Genomic DNA, 16830 nt, shown 5'->3' with positions numbered 1-16830 from the left:
CGTGTGGTGTATAAAACAGTGAAATTTGTGAAATTAAGTTCTTTTGATTTAATTTATGACAGGTTTTGAGTACCAGAATTCATTCTCACATCGTCCAAACACAACTCATAGCACGCAGACTATGTTCATATTGTACACACTTGTGTCTGACACAAGTTCTCTAGTGATGACTGACATCACAACATATGTTTGTCATGCTAGTGCTTGCTAAAAACTGTACAATCTGACTTCTGTGCAAATTAACTGCAGTAATGCGATTATTGTAAATAATTGTTGTAAAATGAGTCTTCTATTCAGTGTTTATCACCTCATAAACTAAAATATGTCTAAATTTTTTTTACTAGTTACACATCCATGACGATCGTTCCACTTCGGATCTGAGGAAGGTTCATTAGCATACTCAGATTTATTTTTCACTGCAAATATTTACTGTGTATTCTTATTCTTCTACATTCTGGAGGATCATCGCCCTATGGATCAATTGGAACCAAAATACATCTAACCTAATGTATACTCTAGATCAGGTAACTTATATTAAGATAATGCAATTTTTGTCTATTTTTCTACGTTAATGCTCCAGCTACTAAACATTTGTCCCATTTTCTTATGAGCCTTCTTATTCCCACAAGGAAATTTTCTGTATCTTGTACTCGGAGCCAATTTTGTTCTTTTGCTTCTACCTCTTAGCTGCTGTTGCACAAAATGCCACACAAAGTTACTTTCATTGGAACAAAGAGATAAAAATGCGAAGGGGCGAGGTCAGAGCTGTAATGAGAAAGAGTTAGGGGCTCTCGAACCATTCTGCCATAAATGTTGGATGACGTAAAGCGTTGTCTTGGTGGTTAAAGAGATCTTTCCAGCCGACGTTTGCGTTTTGGTTGTTTTATGGCAGGCAGTTCAGGGCGTTACCATTGCATTGTCTGACGCATGAAATCTTGCTGCTTGACGTGATGTATCCATTTTCCGTCACAGATTAAAATCCCGTCCAAAAGTTCGTCAACATCGTTACTGAATTTATTCCTTAGCTCGTTATTTTTGAGAAACCGTAAACTGTCTGTGAATATACCTTGCACAAGTTTTATCGTAGTTCAGTTTCTTTTGAATATTAGACTGAACTGTGCTAACATTAACTCAACGTTTCTCAGAAATTTGTTCAGCTTTTGACAAATGAATTAGTAGAGTTTTAAACGCCCTGGCCAATTCTGAAAACCGGACGCTTGGTGCAGTTCTCGTCGGTTATGCTTTTTCTGCCACTTTTAAATTTTTCCACCAGCGCGTAAAATCTTGCACGGTTAACGCATCTACGTGTTGTTGCTTGTTCGTCCAAGGGCATATCTCTGATGGTAGTACACTTTTAGAAAGTAATAAGTGGATCGTAGAATGCTATTCTCCAGATATTCACGGTGTCCATAAAGCCCCACGATCGTTTCAAAAATTATAATAATACGGAAATTGTAGGAGACATAGCGTCGTGGTTTGCTGTAAAACGGTTAACAACTTTCAGTTTTTTTCTGTTTTTGCCGACATGGTATTTACTTACGGAAAGGCAAATGACAACGGGCGGCGGGCAGCGGGCAGCAAGCTTGTATCAGGATACCTATTCCTGCCGACAACAACCACAGTGTTCAATGTTCCCAACTGTGTTTCGCCGTTTGGCTGGGGCAGGGTCATTTTAAGAAGCAGGAGATTATGAAAGACATACCCGAAATGTTGGGACACCAAACTTGGACGAAAATGTGATTAACACAGTGGAAGGCGACCGCCGTGTCAGGCCAGGCAGTTGGTCCGCAAGTAAAGCGTAAGCCAGACGACCGTGTGGAACATTCTCAGTGACAATTGCTACTATCATTATCGCTAAGAGCTTGTGCAGGGCTTAAATGCGCCAAACTTTTCACATCTGGAGCAGTTTTGCCACTGTTTTCTTCACCAAAGAACCACGATTCCGAGATTTGTGTCACCCATCGTATTCACAGATGGGGCCATCTTTAGGAGGAGTGGTATCTTCAACTTTCATAACAGAGACCTGAGTCCCCATGGTATCGTGGGAGCGAGTCGTCAGCATCGGTGCAGCCGGAGAGGGGGGGGGGGGGATAATTGGCGACCGTATATCGCGACCAGTGTTCCTCACAGGTAGCGTAACAGGCAGGAATTATAGGCGGTTTTTGCGTGCGACTTTGCTTCCCCTGCTGTAAGAGGAACGGCCGCTGTGACGGAGCGCTTCTGGCACTTCAGTCTGGAAAAGAACTGCTGCTACGGTTGCAGGTTCGAATCGTGCCTCGGGCACGAATGTGTGTGATGTCCTTAGGTTAGTTAGGTTTAAGTAGTTTTAAGTCTAGGGGACTGATGACCTCAAATGTTAAGTCCCACAATGCTTAGACCCATTTGAACCATTTTTTTTTAGCTGGAAGAAGTCCCATTGTTTATTCGAATAGTCGTGTGGGTGCTACATGATGGTGCTCCAGCCCACTTTGCCGTTAACTTCCAGCCGCAGCTCACTCTTGTCTGCGCCGGTCGTTGGATCGGACAAGGGGGTCGAGTTGCAAGGTCACCTGGTCTCATAAGGTGCAATTTCTGGTTACGGGGTCATCTCAAAAGCACCGCGTATATAGAGCCCAGTCCAGATGTGGAGACAGTGGAACGGCTCGTTTACGCTGACCTTGACACTGTTCGGTAGCAGCCTGGCCGATGTGAAAGTGTGAGACAGAACATGCTACGACGCATGCACACACGTACATGGAAACCATTTCTAACACTACTGTAATTGTGGCTGCACGGTACAGTGCGTATTGGACCGCAGTCTCTGTAGCAATATATGATTCAATAAATGCTCTCTAGGCTGTAAACCAAGCATTTCCAGACATAAGTTGTTCTGTACCCTCTCATCGATCAGTCGCTAGAATTTCTACACGCTGTAAAAACTCACCCTGTATCATTGAAACAAATGGTTAATAAGTCACAGCTGCAAAATCTAACGCGAACTCTTTACAGACGAATGGAAAAACTGATAGAAGGCGACCTCGGGGAAGATCAGTTTTGATTCCGTAGAAATGTTGGAACACGTGAGGCAATACTGACCTTACGACTTATCTTAGAAAAAAGATTAAGGAAAGGCAAACCTACGCTTCTAGCATTTGTGGACTTTGAGAAAGCTTTTGACAATGTTGACTGGAATATTCTCTTTCAAATTCTGAAGGTGGCAGATGTAAAATACAGAGAGCGTAAAGCTATTTACAATTTGTAGAGAAACCAGATGGCAGTTATAAGAGTCGAGGAACATGAAAGGGAAGCAGTGATTGGGAAGGGAGGGGTTGTAGCCTCTCCCCAATGCCATTCAATCTGTGTATTGAGCAAGCACTAAAGGAAACAAAAGAAAAGTTCGGAGTAGATATTAATATCCATGGAGAAGAAATAAAAACTTTGAGGTTCGCCGATGACATCGTAATTCTGTCAGAGACAGCGAAGGATTTGTAAGAGCAGTTGAACGGAATGGATAGTGTCTTGAAAGGAGGATATAAGATGAACATCAACAAAAGCAAAACGAGGATAATGGAATGTAGTCGAATTAAGTCGGGTGATGCTTAGAAAATCACTTAAAGTAGTAAAGGAGTTTTGCTATTTGGGGCGCAAAATAACAGATGATGCTCGAAGTAGAGAGAATATAAAATGTAGACTGGCAATGGCAAGGAAAGCGTTTCTGAAGAAGAGAAATTTGTTAACATCGAGCATAGATTTAAGTGTCAGGAATTCGTTTCTGAGAGTATTTGTATGGAGTGTAGCCATGTATGGAGGTGAAACATGGACGATAAATAGTTTGGACAAGAGGAGAAGCTTTCGAAATGTGGTACTACAGAAGAATGCTGAAAATTAGATGGGCAGATCACGTAACTAATAAGGAGGTATTGAGTAGAATTGGGGAGAAGAGGAGCGTGTGGCACAACTTGACTGGAAGAAGGGATCGATTGGTAGGACATGTTCTGAGGCATCAAGGGATCACCAATTTAGTATTGGAGGGCAGCGTGGAGGGTTAAAATCGTAGAGAGAGACCAAGAGATGAATACACTAAGCAGATTCAGAAGGCTGTAGGTTGCAGCAGTACTGGGAGATGAAGAAGCTTGCACAAGATAGAGTATCATGGAGATCTGCATCAAACCAGTCTCAGGACTGAAGACCACAACAACAACAACAACATGGTTAATACTGTTTGAAAGGATTCCAACTAGCATAAAAGACTTAATTCGCTGTATTATGCTTGACCTTTCCTATTGTGTCAGTTGTCGCACATCACTTGCTCTTTCGGTACACCTCTGAAACGTCACTCGAGTGTCAGGCGTACACCGATACTGTATCGAACACTGTAGCGCATCGGCCAATCTCCAGCCCCTCTGAATGAGGGTATCGTACGCCCACTGCTGATCACAAGGCGTCTGGTGAGTGAGAGACGAACCACGCCTGTCATGTGGAGGGGGAGGGTGTGGCAGGGATGGCCCTGCTTCGCAGACGCAGAGGCAGCGGGCGAGTGCAGGTCGGCGCGCGGTCGATGAGGCATTCCAGAAATGCGGCCCTTAAGGAGGAAAATAAATAGCGGCGGTTGGCGGCGGAGTGCCGGCTGGCTCGTGCTCTGCTCTAGGAATGTGCTCGCCGCCTCGAGTGCTACGCCACGCCGGCTATTCGGGTGGAGGAGGCGCGCCTGCAGTGCGCTCGCAATCTCCACGCAGCGAGAGGTTTGTGACTTCCGAAAACACTGTGCGTAGTCTCCGGGCCCGGAGAACAGGCGAATGGCAGCGCGACAGGAAGTATAGCACCACCGATAGGCGTGTATATAACTCTTTCTCGGTCGTAAAGACTGACTTAAGAGGGACTGTAGGATAAGCGGAAGAGAAGAGAATCGAAGAATTTGAGATGTGGTGATACATACGAATGTTGAAAAATCAGGTGGACTGACGAGGTAAGGAATGAGGAGGTTCTGTGCAGAATCGGACAGGAAATGATTACGCGGAAAGGCGTTCGATACAGTTCCGCACTGTCGCCTGATAAAGTTAAAGGCTACTGAATATCAGACCAGCTCTGTGGCTGGATTGAAGAGTTTTTAGCAAACAGAACACAGCATGTTGTTCTCAATGGAGGGACGTCTACAGACGTTAAAGTAACCTCTGGTGTGTCACAGGGACCATTGCTTTTCACAATATACATAAATGACCTCGTAGATAGTGTCGGAAGTTCCATGCGGCTTTTCGTGGACGATGCTGTAGTATACAGAGACGTTGCAGCATTATAAAATTGTAGCGAAATGCATGAAGATTTGCAGCGGATAGGCACTTGGTGCAGGGAGTGGCAACTGACCCTTTACATAGAGAAATGTAATGTATTGCGAATACATAGAAAGAAGGATCCTTTATGTATGATTATATGATAGCCGAACAAACACTGGTAGCACTTACTTCTGTAAAATATCTAGGAGTGTGCGTGCGGAACGATTTGAAGTGGAATGATCATAAAAAATTAATTGTTTGTAAGGCGGGTACCAGGTTGAGATTCATTAGGAGAGTCCTTAGACAATGTAGTCCATCAACAAAGGAGGTGGCTTACAAAACACTCGTTCGACCTATACTTGAGTATTGCTCAACAGTGTGGGATCCTACCAGGTCGGGTTGACTGAGAAAATAGAGAAGATCCAAAGAAGAGCGGCGCGTTTCGTCACAGGGTTATTTGGTAACCGCGATAGCGTTATGGAGATGTTTAGCAAACTCAAGTGGCAGACTCTGCAAGAGAGGCGCTCTGCATCGCGGTGTAGCTTGCTGTCCAGGTTTCGTGAGGGTGCGTTTTTGGATGAGGTATCGAATATATTGCTTCCTCCTACTTATACCTCCCGAGGAGATCACGAATGTAAAATTAAAGAGATTCTAGCGCGCACGGAGGTTTTCCGGCAGTCGTTCTTCCCGCGAGCCATGCGCAACTGGACACGTAAAGTGCCCTCCGGCACACACAGTTGGGTGGCTTGCGGAGTATAAATGTAGATGTAGATGTAGATGAAAACTGTGAGGAGGAGAAGGGGCAGGATGATACGTTTTTGTGTTGAGGCGGGAGCGACTTCCATGGCATAGAGGGAGGGGCAGAGGGTATAAACTGTACAGGAAGACAGAGATTGGAATACATCCAGCAAGTAATTGGGGACGTAGGTTGCAAATGATACTTTGAGATGAAGAGGTTGCCAGAGGAGAGAAATTCGTGGCGGGTCGCAACAAATCAGTCAGAAGACTCACGACTAAAATAAATAAAATAAGTAAATAAGTGCATTACTCCCGATTAACTTCTGATGGTCTTTGTTCACGTCATGTATAATTTTTTAAGGGATGTCATTTTCACCGTTGTCTGCAGAAATTATTTATTTCAGTATTTCACAATTGCAATAGTGACGGTTGAGAAACCTCGAATTTTTTTACATAATTCAGATGCATATACATTGCAGAATTATTCCCCAAAAATACGCTAGCTCCAAAAAGTAACGATTTTGTGAGCGTTTAGATCCGAGAGTGGACGGCACGCCTTTGAGTTAAAGAACCGGTTCCGAGCACACGCTGCCTATTTATACCGATTTTAGTAAACATAATCTGCTCGAGCGTTGTTTGGACTGTTTTACTGAAAATGTGAACGAAAGTTTCAATGATCTCATTTGGAGATACGCCAAATCACAAATACAAAGTGAAGCCGAAGCGAAATTGTCATCCCAGCTTCAAACATGCCCGTATGTCTAGGCCATACTGCATTAATGCAGATGGCAAGCCCATCAAATCAAAATCGACGATGAAATACCCTGATTCAGTGAAGATAGAGAAGCCAGCGGCTATGAGCTCAGAGACGAAAATGGCTTTGAGGGCGAAAATCAGGGCTTATCAGGTCAAAGTGGCAGAAAGCGGCCATCTACTAGCCGGAGCGACAGTTATTACGGACCAGGCAACGACAATACCCCGTAAGTTTCAAACTCTTTCCCTTTTTAAAATAAGAAATACTTGTCAAACTTCAGACACACTTTCCTCAAAAGCATATTTTTCGGCATGGCTGTCGTCGCCCACCCCACACTCTTCATCCGATTTTATTGATTTTCGGTCTTCCGTGAAGAAAACTGAATTCTCCTCAGTTCATCGTAGCCAACTGTTTTATTTTGAAAGTTAGTACACTTTTCGTCCAAAAAAGAGGGGCCCAAATGTGGCCATATTTTTACGTTTCTATAATTTCCCAAAAAAATTGCAAATCCTTACGATGAATTACATCTGTAAGGACCAGGATGATAAGTTAATTTCATGTTTCAGATTACCATAACCGGAGCTGCAGCCACAGCCGTAGTTACACCGACAACCGTCGATCTACCTCCTTTCAGAGCCGCCCCGCGAAATCATAAATACACAGTGAAGATATTAATATTTTTCAATAATAAAATACCAATAAAAACCTCAATGTAGGCTCTATAAACTGCAGCAAACCCTATTTGTCTACTGCGTTCCAGTACGGAGGAAAAGAATCCTGTATTTGAGCAATATTTTCATCCGTCACCCTCTTGTTCCCCCTTAACCTGTACGCCGACGACCAAAGTAAGGGAATGGTACGTCCATAAATCCGCATCTCATATGATTTTCCCGGTTTTGCCGTATCAAGTCCGGCAGATTATTTTTTCTCTGCTTGCGTTTGCTCGTAATCTGCATGCGCAGATTTTTCATTTCGGAGAGGGAGATCAAACTGGAACCTGTGTTTGTGTGTCTATTCTCAACTCAGTTACACGTACAACTCGTCCGACAACAACATGTAGCGATAAGCGTTTGTCCTAAACATGGATGATCGCTCATTCTAAATGTAAAACTAAACCCAATCCGAACAGGCCTTGGAAGGCCCAACGGCACCGACCGGTCGCCGTGTCATCCTCAGCCCATAGGCGTCACTTGATGCGGGTACGGAGGGGCATGTGGTCAGCACATTGCTCTCCCTGCCGTATGTCAGTTTACGAGACTGGATCTGCAACTTCTCAGTCAAGTAGCTCCTCAGTTTGCCTCGCAAGGGCTGAGTGCACCCCGCTTGCCAGAAGCGCTCGGCAGACCGGATGGTCACCCATCTAAATGCTTGCCCAGCCGGACAGCGTTTAATTTCGGTGATCTGAAAGGAACCAGTGTTACCACTGCGGCAAGGCCGTCGGCCATTCTGAATGAATGTGGATGCAATATGCGTGCTACTAGGAAACTTCAGATAGAAGCTCTCCGTTTAGCTTTGCAGTGGCAGCCTGGAAAGTCAGTTGAACAGCTACAGTAGCGCCATACTGTCGCGATACTGTGTTGCCGTGTCGTCACACGCGCGGCTGCGCATCTACTTGCGTTGAGCCCAGTGGTTGGCTGTTTCGAATCTGTCTTCAAAATTTCAGCCCTTAAACGGGATGGAAAATGTTAGGCCGAAAAAAGCAGGTTTTTCCTCTTCTGTCTTCTGACTGGAGAAAACGACTGCTCTTTCTAAAAGAAAGAGTTTTGACGCGCACCGTACGGAGCGACGAGGTAGTTAAAACTTTTGAACTGGAACGATGACGAGTCTAATCACAGTGATAAGGTACTGTTCTGTGATGATATAAGTAGTGATATTGGGTGGGAGCTAGTTTCCACTTCGAGTTAGGTATCTATCTATTGATGGAATTCTGCCGTTAGCAGCAGTGCGGAATTCTCCAGAGTGATGATTTCAGTATCATTTTACCATAAATTCAGATGGAACCGAACTCGGTGTTTGATTGCTCTTGAAGCACTTTATGTAATGTGTGCCCAGTTGATTGCCGCGTGTCTTTTCGCAGTAAGTCACGAGATGGCTTTGACGATTTATTTAGTAATAGTAGTGAACTTTGCTTTCGAACCTTTGTGTCTCACTAACTGTGCAACCACAAACCGCTTTCGTAATCCGTCCAATTCTTTGCTGACGAATAATCCCTACAATGGAATTGTTTACTCATATGGAACAATGTCACCTTGTGAGTACACGCCACCAGGGACACAAGTGTTATTAATGCAGCTACTTAGCTTGTTAAACTCCTACCATCATGATGTCCATTTCGGCATGTTTTCCGTCATCCCGTAGTCTTTTAAACTCCTGTATCCTGTGAGAGAAGTGTGATCTCAGATCAGTCGTTTTGGAGTTCACTAACTAAAACTCTTTTGCATGGTTTTCTCTTTAGGATAGGGACTAGGACCAACAAACAATTAAAATTCATGGAAATTTAGACGATTTGGCTCTCAGCGCCAAATAAATAATGCGAATTTCGGTGTTTATGTACAGTTAGCGGTCATCTACACAAAATCCTTGTTACAAGGCGAACTTTCGTATAAAAGGCGAAGCTCACTTTTAGCTTCATTAAAGGAAATGGTCCTTACCCCTTCCACCTGCAAAAAATAGGTATATGAGAAACAGTGTTAGCAAATGCGGAGAAATATGGATGCCTGGACATGTGGCGCTTATGATGAGTTGAGCAAGCAGAAAGGAGGAACACAATGAATAATTTGAAGTTGGACAGCATCGGTCAAGGTGCCGAAGGGTGCAAGCTACATAGCTCTATTATCAGTAGAATATCAATAGCCCTAGGGTATAGGGGAATTTAGGGATATATATGCCAAAGTACAGTACCTAGTAACCGACTGGGCCAAGAGAAAAGCAATCTGGAGTGTACGGTACAAGAAGAACAGCAGCAGCAGAATCTCTCGAGGAGAAGTTCAATAAGACAAAAGTGAGGAGGAATGCTCATCAGGCATTCTAAATTCATATACAGGTCATGATGAGTTGGATTGGGATAATGATGAATGGACTAGTTACTGATGTAATGTGTTCATTTAGAGTACACAGTATTGAAATTGCATATCTAAAACAAAAACTGAGACAAATGGTAATGTGAAGGCTTGTGTACTGACAAGTGGTGCAGGCCCATGTGGCAGACACTACAGTCTGGAACCGCGCGACCGCTACGGTCGCAGGTTCGAATCCTGCCTCGGGCATTGATGTGTGTGATGTCCTTAGGTTAGTTAGGTTTAAGTAGTTCTAAGTTCTAGGGGACTGATGACCTGAGAAGTCCCATAGTGCTCGGAGCCATTTGAACCATCCGAGTCGTGTGGCAGAAGTTTAGTAGAGGCATAAACATAATGGTGTGGAACTGCATGGTCAGAATTTTGAGCAGTTCCAAAGTTGCTGATTGCTATAGGAACAGGATACGAAAGCAGGAGGGCAAGGAGAGTTCTGGCCCGAAAAACGTTGACATCAGCATACTTGCAAAATATTGGGGCTGGCATCAGCATTCCCAAACTTGCTGTGTCAGTGGGATTTTACCCTGCAGTTTCCTCTCCCCACTTTCCAGGAATTTCCTCCCCACAATCCCCTCTCATCCCATGACCAATGGCATTACACAATCGTGTGAGAATCATCATACCCTCAGTCAGCTGCATTGGAGCTCTGGGGCAGTGACATTTTGGCCCATGGCATGCAAGCTCAACTCCCAATGCTCAAGCAATGTTAATTTCTGTACTGTGATTGTATGAGCATCATCATTTGCTGTCTGCATTGCGGTTAAAATTGCGCAAGGGGTGAGGGGCTGAGGTGGCACGCCACTTGATTAAACTTCCATGCCACAAGTTCCTAATGCAGTGTGCTGTAATCTGATACAGTGACGCCCATGACGTCATTGGCGAGAGGGTGCGAGAGGGTGGACTGGGAAGTCCATGACCAATTCTGCTGGCATTACGTTTCCAGGAATGCTGACGCTAATGTAGAGTGTTTTCCAGGAAGTTTAATTTGACAATGAAAGATCCATGTTCTCATTTTAGCGCGGAGAATGGTTACTGATGAATAAAAAGGAATGAGTTCACCCGGTAGTAAGTAGGATGTTTGGTTAGTTAGCTAGTCAGATGATTTGATTGATAATTAAAAGTTGCGTTGACCACGAAAGAAACAAAACTAATCTGAATCTGCGGAAAAAAATTAATATCTGGGTCAACATTTGTAAGACTCTATTCCTCTCTCTCAAACCTCACCCTATGGGGGAGAGGGAGAGTTTTAGCTTTAGCGAATAAAAATTTATGAAGTAAATAACTATTATTTATTTATCCGTAACCATTTTCCAGGAAAAAATGAGAACAGAGATTTTCTTGAATTACAGCGCCAACTACCAAGAATGAAAGCAAATGTTTAAGACAAAATTTACGTAGTTTTTTTTATGTAGAATCTGATTCTGCAATAAGAAATGGGGGTTCCTGTTTGAAATTTTAAAATTGCCTCCCGCCCCACCCCCAGGGGGCTAACGTGGCGGGATACATTTAGCACCAGCAGATGTCCCCCTCGAAAATAATCAACTTTGATCCTACACAATTTTTCGTGTGAAGTTTTTTTTTTCGAGTTATTCTGGTTGGTACACTTAAAATTTACACCCTGTATATGACTCACGATGGAGCGTGCAGAGAAACGCAGGCAAGTGTGACACAGACTTTATTACATCGACGGTACACAGCCGGCCTTGCATTGATCGCGGCAATGGCACAGCACAGCGTGCGTGAGTCAGCCCCGACGTGAATGCCGGGATGTGCAGCGACGGCGTACGGTTGTCCAGCCATGCGGATGTAACGATCCTATTCTCGCCACGGCTAAGTGTGTTACCTGTGCCCGTTGCCCGGAACAACGCTCACTGCTCCCTCAAGCGCGACTCGTGGACCCAATGTAGAGCGCCGAAGGGAAGCAGCTGACCGCCGTCGTTTTAGTGAGCCTTAGCAGCGCAGGGCGGCTCTTTCAGCGCCCGCATACAGCTCTGCATCTGGGAGGCCTGGAGTTCGCGCCCCGGCCGCTCGTGCGGACGGTAGCTCCAAGGTGCGACGTGCCCCCCAGCAGCAATTATGTATCCGTGCAGCGGAGGGCGGAGGTAGCTTCAGCGGGCCGGTTGGCCGCCGGTATCCACCACCAAAAGGTCGTCGTGGTAGGCTCGCAACTTAATCCTCTAAACTAAACTAAACTCATCCTGAAGAGGCCATCCAACGGTACCGACCGGCCGCCGTGTCATCCTCAGCCCACAAGCGTCACTGGATGCGGATATGGCGGGGCATGTGGTCAACACACCGCTCTCCCGGCCGTGTGTCAGTTTACGAGACCGGAGCCGCCACTTCTCAATCAAGTAGCTCCTCAATTTGGCTCACAAGGGCTGAGTGCACGCCGCTTGCCAACAGCGCTGGGCAGACAGGATGGTCACCCATCCAAGTGCTAGCCCAGCCCGACAGCGCTTAACTTCGGTGATCTGACGGGAACCAGTGTTACCACTGCGACAAGGCTGTTGGCGAACTTAACCGTCATTCTCTCTGATTCTATACGCGGACAGAATAGCGACACGACTGCCTGGTCTGAGCCTCTGGCCTCGCTTGTTCATACTTCTTTTCCCTATCCCTCTAACATATTTCCACTGGAGAGGACAAGTGCAGTGCTCTTTGCTAATTACAACGTCAGCTTTCCTCAGCCAGCTCCGGTCCCTACGCTTAGTCACTAGGCACTGTTGTAACTGCAGTATATGGGTCGGTACCCTGTGCTCCACATTTGTATACAGTGTCTTATAGCTTGTGAGCGGTGTCGTAAACGTGTCTCGCACAACATTTCTCAAGATACCAGCATCGCACGCACCTTCAGTCTGATGTGCCAATCGGTCCCTTAATCACTACTTTCCAGCCATAACCAGTTCTTCAAAATGACAGTCACAGTCGCATTATTTTCTTTTACGCCAACCGGTTTCAACCCGCGATGGGGGCATCTCCAGGACAATTTACACCATTTGGTCGCTCGCTGGAGTCGTGCACGGTTACGAGGCAGGATAACGACTCCAGCGACCAAATGGTGTAAACTGCCCTGAAGATGACCCCATCGCGGGTTGAAACCGGTTGGCAGCAAAATAAATAATGCGATTGTGACTGTCATTTTGAATAATTGGTTATAAGTAAATTAATCGCTGCTATATCCACACAACTATGTAGTCTAAAAGTTTTTTCAACCATAGTTGCGTGTAATTTAGAAGGATTTCCCAAATCCACGCCCGTACTTCGTGGTGCAGCAGTATGAAGTGCGCCAGCGGTCCATGTTCGGACGGCGGCCAATGCGCTTTACAACAGCTTATGGAGTTAACACACTGTTACAGACTTATTAAACGTTTATGGTGTCATGGAAAATGAAACACCGTTGCGTTCTCTGTGACGAATCGTCAATGAAGCATACGACACAGACGATTTAAATCAACAAATAAATATTTTGCTGAATATCGTTATTGAGGACGCATGGATGAATCGCGTTAGAAGCGCGCGCACCCACGTTGAGCAGAGATAAGCGACCAAAATGAAGCCATCTTTATACGGGGTGAGGCAGCGAACACAACTGACGTGGACGAGGATGGGCAATCCTACCTCACGAGAGAGAACGCTGCCCGCACACTGGACGAGCTGGCTAAGGTGATTTTCGCTCTCAGAGCTCTCGATGGGCCATTGTAGGCTTTATTTGCCTCCCAAACCACACAATTCATTTACGAAAATGGACGCGGGTAAAATACACTCCTGGAAATGGAAAAAAGAACACATTGACACCGGTGTGTCAGACCTACCATACTTGCTCCGGACACTGCGAGAGGGCTGTACAAGCAATGATCACACGCACGGCACAGCGGACACACCAGGAACCGCGGTGTTGGCCGTCGAATGGCGCTAGCTGCGCAGCATTTGTGCACCGCCGCCGTCAGTGTCAGCCAGTTTGCCGTGGCATACGGAGCTCCATCGCAGTCTTTAACACTGGTAGCATGCCGCGACAGCGTGGACGTGAACCGTATGTGCAGTTGACGGACTTTGAGCGAGGGCTTATAGTGGGCATGCGGGAGGCCGGGTGGACGTACCGCCGAATTGCTCAACACGTGGGGCGTGAGTTCTCCACAGTACATCGATGTTGTCGCCAGTGGTCGGCGGAAGGTGCACGTGCCCGTCGACCTGGGACCGGACCGCAGCGACGCACGGATGCACGCCAAGACCGTAGGATCCTACGCAGTGCCGTAGGGGCCCGCAGCGCCACTTCCCAGCAAATTAGGGACACTGTTGCTCCTGGGGTATCGGCGAGGACCATTCGCAACCGTCTCTATGAAGCTGGGCTACGGTCCCGCACACCGTTAGGCCGTCTTCCGCTCACGCCCCAACATCGTGCAGCCCGCCACCAGTGGTGTCGCGACAGGCGTGAATGGAGGGACGAATGGAGACGTGTCGTCTTCAGCGATGAGAGTCGCTTCTGCCTTGGTGCCAATGATGGTCGTATGCGTGTTTGGCGCCGTGCAGGTGAGCGCCACAATCAGGACTGCATACGACCGAGGCACACAGGGCCAACACCCGGCATCATGATGTGGGGAGCGATCTCCTACACTGGCTGTATACCTCTGGTGATCGTCGAGGGGACACTGAATAGTGCACGGTACATCCAAACCGTCATCGAACCCATCGTTCTACCATTCCTAGACCGGCAAGGGAACTTGCTGTTCCAACAGGACAATGCACGTCCGCATGTATCCCGTGCCACCCAACGTGCTCTAGAAGGTGTAAGTCAACTACCCTGGCCAGCAAGATCTCCGGATCTGTCCCCCATTGAGCATGTTTGGGACTGGATGAAGCGTCGTCTCACGCGGTCTCCATGTCGAGCACGAAGGCTGGTCCAAGTGAGGCGCCAAGTGGAAATGGTATGGCAAGCCGTTCCACAGGACTACATCCAGCATCTCTACGATCGTCTCCATGGGAGAATAGCAGCCTGCATTGCTGCAAAAGGTGGATATACACTGTACTAGTGCCGACATTGTGCATGCTCTGTTGCCTGTGCCTATGTGCCTGTGGTTCTGTCAGTGTGATCATGTGATGTATCTGACCCCAGGAATGTGTCAATAAGGTTTCCCCTTCCTGGGACAATGAATTCACGGTGTTCTTATTTCAATTTCCAGGAGTGTAGCAGTGTTAACTCTGCTAATGAGTGTGGAGGAACGTAGATTTTCACGAAGGAGATCCTGGACTCGTTGATGCCTCGAATAGAGAACTGCTCATCGAGAAACACTACATGATGCTGTACAGTAATCTGAGATGCCTACAAATAGAAGTTACTCGTTCACTGAATTTTCATCCCGTTTTCGATTTTAAATTTAGTATGATTAAGATATGGTGTGTAATACACTATTATTATATGAATAAGAATCATGCGGAATCGTCCAGAAAACGATAAGTAGAAAACAATTATAACAGGGGAACGTGAAACTGGTAGTTTTCATTTAACAAGTCAAGAGCTCACAGCGCGACCAACTTGCGCCACAGCTCCGACACAGTAACTACGTCCCCCTATATGGTGTAAACTGCCCAAAGACTGTATCTGCAGATGTCTTACTTAATAATTAATGCACAAATTTTACCAAAAACACGTGCGTTTGGGAGCTCATTATTATGCCGCAACATTTGAACTTTCGTAGCACACAAGCCATAACACTAACAACATCAACTACAGGAAGCCTTTATATACCGATATGTAGTTTCCTGTCATTTTATTATAACAAACTGTAGCTATAACTACGCTTTTTGCCGGCCGTTGTGCCCGAGCGGTTCTAGGTGCTTCAGTCTGTAAGTTCTAAGGGACTGATGACCTCAGCAGTTAAGTCCCATAGTGCTCAGAGGCATTTGAACCATTTTTGAACCTCACAATGAAGCAAAAAGCTGACACGCCAGATTCTTCATTTCACGCACCACTATTTATTGGAAAGTGGAATTCCAAGTTGTGACTTCACTAGCTCCTCGTCCACGGCCCAGAGAGGTGGCGCAGTGGTTAGCACACTGGACTCTCGTTCGGGAGCGTCAAGCCATCCTGATTTAGGTTTTCCGTGATATCCATATATCTCTTCCGTGAACCGTTGGGAAGGTTCCTTTAAAAGGGCACGGCCGTATATCCTACCCTAATCCGATGGCCTCGCTGCTTGGTCCTCTGTCCCAACCAGTAAACCAAACAATTAACCCTCCACCACGTGTTTTCCCACGTCCAGTGAAAGGACGGCTTCAAAGTTATGAGAGTGCCGATAGCCGATTTATTATTTCTGTTTACTGCATAATATTTCGTTGGCAGAGCCAGCTATGTTGTTCAGGTGCTGCGAGTTTTTCTGTTATGTGTGCTCGCTGCCTGGACGCGAAACATTGTTTTGATCTCAGGCCGCTATTTGTAGCCGAGTTAGATTCCCTGCTACCACTACGCCCTGTCATGCTCTTTTGTTTTGGAGAGTTCTCACTGGTATTCTGTGAAAAGCGAATTCTCTCAGTGTTTTCCAATTCTGTTCGATGTGATAGCCGGCGAGATTTTAATAAATTGAGTGCCGGACCCCGAGCGTTATTGAAATTGAAACATCCGTGCCTGTTTATTGTATTTTCTGACATCTTTATTTCGACAGACTCCTTATTTATGCCTTCCCAGAACCTTGGTCTTCGAAAAACGATGCTGGTCTCATCGTATTTCATTTCGTTATTACATTCGAGGCAGCTCTCGGCGACAGCAGATTTTTCTTGGTTGTTTTAGTCGGGTGTGTCGCTGATGTTCCTTGTATTTCTCTTTGACTGTTCGGAGTAGTCTGCACCGCTTAAGGCATGTCGGATTCGGGTGAAATGCGATACACTCTCGACTTTCGTAGACCTAGACCCTATTTAAAAGTCCCCGTAAACGACCAAATTTGTTTGACAAAACTGCTCTTATCTAGCCACGGATTCGCCAAACAAGCCCGTACACATTCAAACAACGTTTGTCAGTATAATCGCA

At 46.0% G+C, this 16830-nt stretch overlaps 1 protein-coding gene and 1 pseudogene across 1 annotated transcript in view; one reads left to right on the top strand and one right to left on the bottom strand.

Annotated features, from left to right (window-relative positions):
• Positions 1 to 16830, top strand: part of LOC126278735 (neuropilin and tolloid-like protein 2) — a 958390-nt gene that overhangs the window by 879921 nt on the left and 61639 nt on the right. The gene's annotated exons all lie outside the window — the stretch shown is intronic.
• Positions 12207 to 12324, bottom strand: LOC126279153 (5S ribosomal RNA; annotated as a pseudogene).

This window comes from Schistocerca gregaria, chromosome 6 (genome assembly GCF_023897955.1).
Source record: "Schistocerca gregaria isolate iqSchGreg1 chromosome 6, iqSchGreg1.2, whole genome shotgun sequence".
In the NCBI taxonomy this organism is placed as follows: Eukaryota; Metazoa; Arthropoda; class Insecta; order Orthoptera; family Acrididae; genus Schistocerca; species Schistocerca gregaria.
This window is presented reverse-complemented; position numbering and strand designations above follow the sequence as displayed.